The 5,711-nt window shown below is 38.1% G+C and overlaps 1 long non-coding RNA gene across 1 annotated transcript; it reads right to left on the bottom strand.

Moving 5' to 3' along the window:
* Positions 1-1,630: 1,630 nt before the first annotated feature.
* LOC145723693 (uncharacterized) lies at positions 1,631-5,473 on the bottom strand. The gene is made up of 2 exons (XR_014148950.1): positions 3,308-5,473; positions 1,631-3,043 (listed from the first exon to the last, which is right to left on the bottom strand). It is a non-coding gene; the product is annotated as an uncharacterized LOC145723693 (long non-coding RNA).
* Positions 5,474-5,711: the final 238 nt, after the last annotated feature.

Genomic DNA, 5,711 nt, shown 5'->3' with positions numbered 1-5,711 from the left:
CAAGTTTATTATAATTGTGAAACTGTTCTCCAAATACTGTACCTACTTTGAGGGATTTATTTAAACTGGTAGCTCAATGACAATTTTTATTTTTTAGTACTGAAGTGTTGATGGCATTATTTGTAGAACATTTAAATTCTGTGTTGAACATTAGAGAGAACATTTGAACAGAGCGACAATTTATAAAATATGATAATACTCCTATACTAATATCATTAGAATATAGATCCACAATCCTTTACCCCAAATCCTTGGGGACAGATGTGTTTTAGAATTTAGAATGTGTATATGTATTTAGAAAGCAAATAATTCGGTACATATTTCATAAATGACATTCCTCATTTTTCAAGGACCAGTAGCAACTACTTAACATCCTAAAATTAGAATAATTTGAGGAAAATTCAATAAAGGTACTATTTAGGGGCGCCTGGGTGGCTAAGTCATTAAGCGTCTGCCTTTGGCTCAGGTCATGATCCCAGGGTCCTGGGATCGAGCCCCACATAGGGCTCCCTGCTCAGCGGGAAGCCTGCTTCTCCCTCTCCCACTCCCACTACCCCCTGCTTGTGTTCCTTCTCTCGCTGTGTCTCTGTCAAATAAATGAATAAAATCTGAAAAAAATTAAAATAAAGGCACTATTTACCAAGGTGTACAAAAGGTGGAAAGAAACCACAAAGAATTGCCTGATAACCTGGGGTTAGTGCTGTGGTACTTATTAGTACCTGGAAGCCAGAAAGGGTATGGGAAGGGAGCTGTTAACTGAAAGCTGGAGACTGACAGGCTTGTGCGAAATGGGTAGCCTTTCAGGTGATGGGAGATATATGGTAATCCCTCATGGAGGGAGTGAAGTGAGTTAAACACACATCCTCACTTTGCCTCCTCTCTCCAATCTCTTGCCAACAACTTCCACTGGCCAAATCCAATGGGAAAACAGACTGCAAGGCAGCCTGTAAATATAAATTGCAGAAGGTCAGACTCCCAGGCACATAGGTGGGTGGAGAGTGAATCTGGAGGAATAAATGAAAGCTATCTAACATTCACCTTGAGTGGGGTCTGGGGCAGCATACATTAATCAAATATATTAATACATCTGCCACAAAAGATACAAAGACGCACACTAAATAGGATAAAGAAAGACTATAACTTTCCATCCACATCAGGTTTTGCAGCCAAATGAGTTAAAAAAAAAAAAAAAAAACTTTTCATTTTCATAGCCTTTGGATATGGTTATTATTTCTATTTTACAGATGAGAACAGAGGCTTATATAGGTGAAATAACTTGTCCAAGGACACAAAGCTAGGAAAGTTGGGATTTGAGCCCAGTTCTGACTCTAGAACCTCAATGAATAACTACTCTACCCTGTCTCATTACTTTCCCAATAATACAAGTTACAAATGATTCCACAATTTATATATGTTTATCTTATTTGCTGTGTAATTTCTCATCTTATAAAACCATGCAAAACTTATGGATGTAAAGTACATTCCATAGTATCAATCAACCTAAAAGTACTAGGCTTATAGTTTTCAAACTGTATAAAGTTTGCATAAAGTTTTGGTTAGCCATGTAATCACAAGCATTTCCCTTTGTACTTAGTGTTCTTAGAGTTAATGTGTTCCTATAGTTGCAGAGTCACCAGTCAGCCAGTCATCTGAGAAACATTTTTATATTTCATAGACTACAGGCAGCACCAAAGTTTAAAACTTCTTTTCCTTTGACTGGGTTTCGTTCTTACCAGCCTTACTGGGCACAAGCCATGATTTTAATTGTACTTTGGGCACCCAAAAAATTAATCTAATTTCAATCATCATAGTAGATACAAAATAAAGGAAGAGTTCTTGCCCTTTGCAACATGGATGGACCTAGAGGGTATTATGCTAAATGAAATAAGTCAGACTGAGAAAGACAAATACCATATGATTTCACTTATATATAGAATCTAAAAAATAAAACAAATGAATAAACAAACAAAAAGCAGAATCAGACCTGTTAATACAGAAAACATACTGACGGTTGGTGGGGTAGGGGCAAAATGGGGAAAGGGGATTGGGAGATAGAGGCTTCCAGTTATGGAATGGATAAGTCATGGGAATAAAAGGTACAACACAGTATGGTGACAGATGGTAGCCATACTGGTGGTGAGTAGAGCAGAAGATATAGAGTTGTCCAATCACTATGCTGTATACCTGAAACTAATGTAACATAATGTCAACTATACTCAAAATAAATGAACAAAACAAGAAATAAAAAAAATAAACAATCCTGAATGTGAATAAACTTATATTTTATTATATTTCCACTGGTATCACCAACTTTGCATTGTAGTCATTTCAAATCCAAAAGCCACCAGGAGAACAATGTGTTAATCCTGAGTTAGTATGAAAGTTCTTCCCAGCACATGCTGTAAAGCTCTGTCTCAATCCTGCTTCCAGCCAGGCAAGACTATTTACCTGCTCTCTTCTCTGCAGGTAGCCCACACCATGGGCTTGACTCCTGCCCAACAGTAAGTATACTGAAAGTTCCTATAAATAAGGCATAGAGCCTCCTACTTTCTCTCTCCTTGGGTGCCTATATTGGTTTCCTCTTTCCCTCCATCTGGATTCTACCCCTGACACTAGCCCAGTTGCTAGCTTCCTAGAACCACCTCCAGTCCCATTCACTTTAATACTTACTCCCAATCTGCAAATCCCAGCTTGACTTATCTTTCCTGCTCCTGGAACTGTATTGTGAAGGATGATTACTTCTTAGCTTAGAATTTTACAGGCTGATAACAAGGACTGAATACAAAAATGTGTTTAGTGATTCTGCATACACATGGCAAAATGCAAGTGTATATAATTTAGCTTATTCAAATCTATTACTTTTCCTCCCCTGGTATGAACCTTATTTTTAAGTCATGAAACTTACAGGAACTGTGAAGAGAGGCAAAGGCACCAACTTGCTTTTGTTTTAAAGTACAAAAAACTTGTAATTATCAGAACTGCTGAGGAGTGAAATCTGGATAATAGTGGATAGCTGATCATCAAAATATACCTTCTATTTTTCCTGCATGAAAAGTAGACTACATTTCCCAGCCTTCCTGAAAGTTAGGTGACTATGAGACTGAATTCTAGCCAACTGTATGTGGACAGAAGTGATATACAGTCCACTCTAGACAAAACTTCCCATGCTCTTTTCCTTTTCTGTCTGGCTGGGATGGAGACAGTACCCTAAGGTGACCTTGAGAGCCCCATGCTGATGATGACAAGCCTCCCTACCTAAGCCCCTAAATGACCACAAGGAGAATAACCAACCTACTGACCTGTTTACCCTCCAGCAGTGTTACATGAGCAAGAAATAAATTACTATGTTCAAGCCATTTTTCAAAAGTCCAAAATGTTTTGAAGTCTATTTGTTTTCACAGTTAGTATTAAGCTAATTAATATCCCACATTATATAAGGTGAAAGTGGAACTTTAATTTTTTTCCAGCACCATTGATAATTGTTAGAAAATTTGCATAACTCCAGAGACCTTTTGTCAGGGAAGAGAGAGAGATCCTGAAACTCCTCCCTAAAAGTCAAAGTTATTGAAACCTCTCTAACTAAACCCCTCTATTGAAATAGTATTACCAAAGATAAGTGGCAGGAAAAAGAACGTGGCCCCAGAGAGAATGGAAGCTCTGTCAGTTTTACTCAGGGGAAGTAGTTATGCAAGTGAGCTATCATTTGAAGAACCCAGGTCAATGATGACACAGCATTCTTTCCTAAGGTTGTAATGAGAAGTGATCATTCTCCCCATTTGTTTCCACATTCAACAAATATTTATTGCATATCTGCTATATAACCCCTTCTTCATTCCTCTAGGAATCCCAAATCTCTTGTGAGAACACTCAGTAACACTGTGAGCCTTAGGCTAGGACACTGCTTTACCTCCTTTTGTAACCTGAAAACTGTCTTTTGCAAGATGAGTCCTATTCGTCCCAACTTTAACAAAAGGTATTTTGTTTCTTCAACTTTTGGGAAGTAGAGGTCAACATGTTCTTTGTTCCTTGTGGCCACTTCTACATCTTCAGTCTATTGTCAAAATTCAAATACTGAACCCCTTTTTTGGTTCATACCACTTACTTATGACCAGGATGAGTTAAGACTCTTGGTAGAAATAAATAGAAAACCAACTATAATCAATGCAAACAAAAAGCAGAATTTATTAATAGAATACTTACACTCTCAATGGAAATAAAGAAAGAGATCAATAACTACTTTTGGAATACCAGAAACCAAATCAGCTATGGGGACCTCTATAGTAGGAATGTGGGAACCTACTCTCTGCAGCAGTACTATTAATGTGATTCAATCCTACCAACCACCAGATTTCAAATTTCAAATTTCCATAAGAGAGAATCTGCGTTTCCTAGCTTTAGTCAGTCGTCAACTCCTCATAGTTCAGATGTAGCTCCAGAGTCAAGGCTACATGGCACCAACATGGCCAATAGAAAGCCCACAATAGGTTTTGGGGGAAAGTCCCTGAGAAAGAAAATGGCTATATGCTGAGCACTACCTCAAAAAGGTACCCACAACATGTCAACTGCTGGCCTTGCAGCATATCTGAATACTCCCTACTTCCTGTATATCCAAGAATGCCACAATCCAACTATCCAGCCACAAGGGCAACATAATCACACCCCTCCCACTTTAAGCAACTACATCCAGGACTGATACCTATTTCAAGTCTAGAATCTCCAGGAGAGTCCAGAATTCTTCTAGTTCAGCTGTAACCACACACCATATCAATTTCTAACATGAAAACTGCCTCAGACCAATCTATTTCATAGAGAAAGAATAATGCCAGTGGGATTCACTGTCATTACTCACTAAAACTTTCATTTTAATTACTGTAACTCCTATTTCAAAAGTTAAAGAAAAGATAATTATTGTCCTCTATCAGCAATAAAAAGTACAAATAAAACTAAGGCCTTATTTCCGCCTTAGCTAGTATTTGGGAATTCTTTCCTCCCGTATCTATTCCATAGACCTTGCATTCAGGTCCACAGAATTTAGCTCACATTTAAAAAATGCTTCTTGATGAGTTATTTGTCTAGCAGAGTAATCCAAACCTCCATCTTTTAGAAGCCTGAGCCCTTAACATTTCTGCTGAAGGGCTGCAAGAAAATTTTCTATTAACCTTATTACTCTGCATGGCAGTAGTAAGAGGCACCTCAGGGAATCCCATGGTTCTACCAAATTCCTCTTGATGTCTACCTGCAACAAACAACTCTATATCCCTTTTATAGACAAAGTCAATCATCCCAGCTAATATATGATCTCCTGTTTTACCTACTCCCCTGCTGGCATGAGGAAGCCAAATAGCCAGATGCTAAAATTAAGCACCTCCTTCAGTAGAACCATTATCCTAAGCACTGAAAACAGTTGAGAGGAATATGGACATTTTGCAAAAACTAGGGTTCAAGTAATATGAGGAGGCAGAGGCACTCTCCAAGCCAAAGTTTGAAGATATCACCTATTGCTCACTATAAGAATTAGGATTCCAAAACAAGTGTTGGTGAGTATGTGGAGAAAAAGGACCCTTATGCACCACTGGTGGGAATACAAACTGGTGAAGCCACTGGGGAAGACAGTATGGAGGTTCCTCAAAAAATTAAAAATAGAACTACCATATGATCCAGTAATCACACTACTGGGTATTTATACAAAGAATGCAAAAATACTAATTCAA

This window comes from Leptonychotes weddellii, chromosome 10, assembly GCF_054177405.1.
Source record: "Leptonychotes weddellii isolate Sample4059 chromosome 10, ASM5417740v2, whole genome shotgun sequence".
Classification (NCBI taxonomy): domain Eukaryota; kingdom Metazoa; phylum Chordata; class Mammalia; order Carnivora; family Phocidae; genus Leptonychotes; species Leptonychotes weddellii.
The sequence above is the reverse complement of the archived record's forward strand: the minus strand, read 5'-3'. Positions and strand labels throughout refer to the sequence as shown.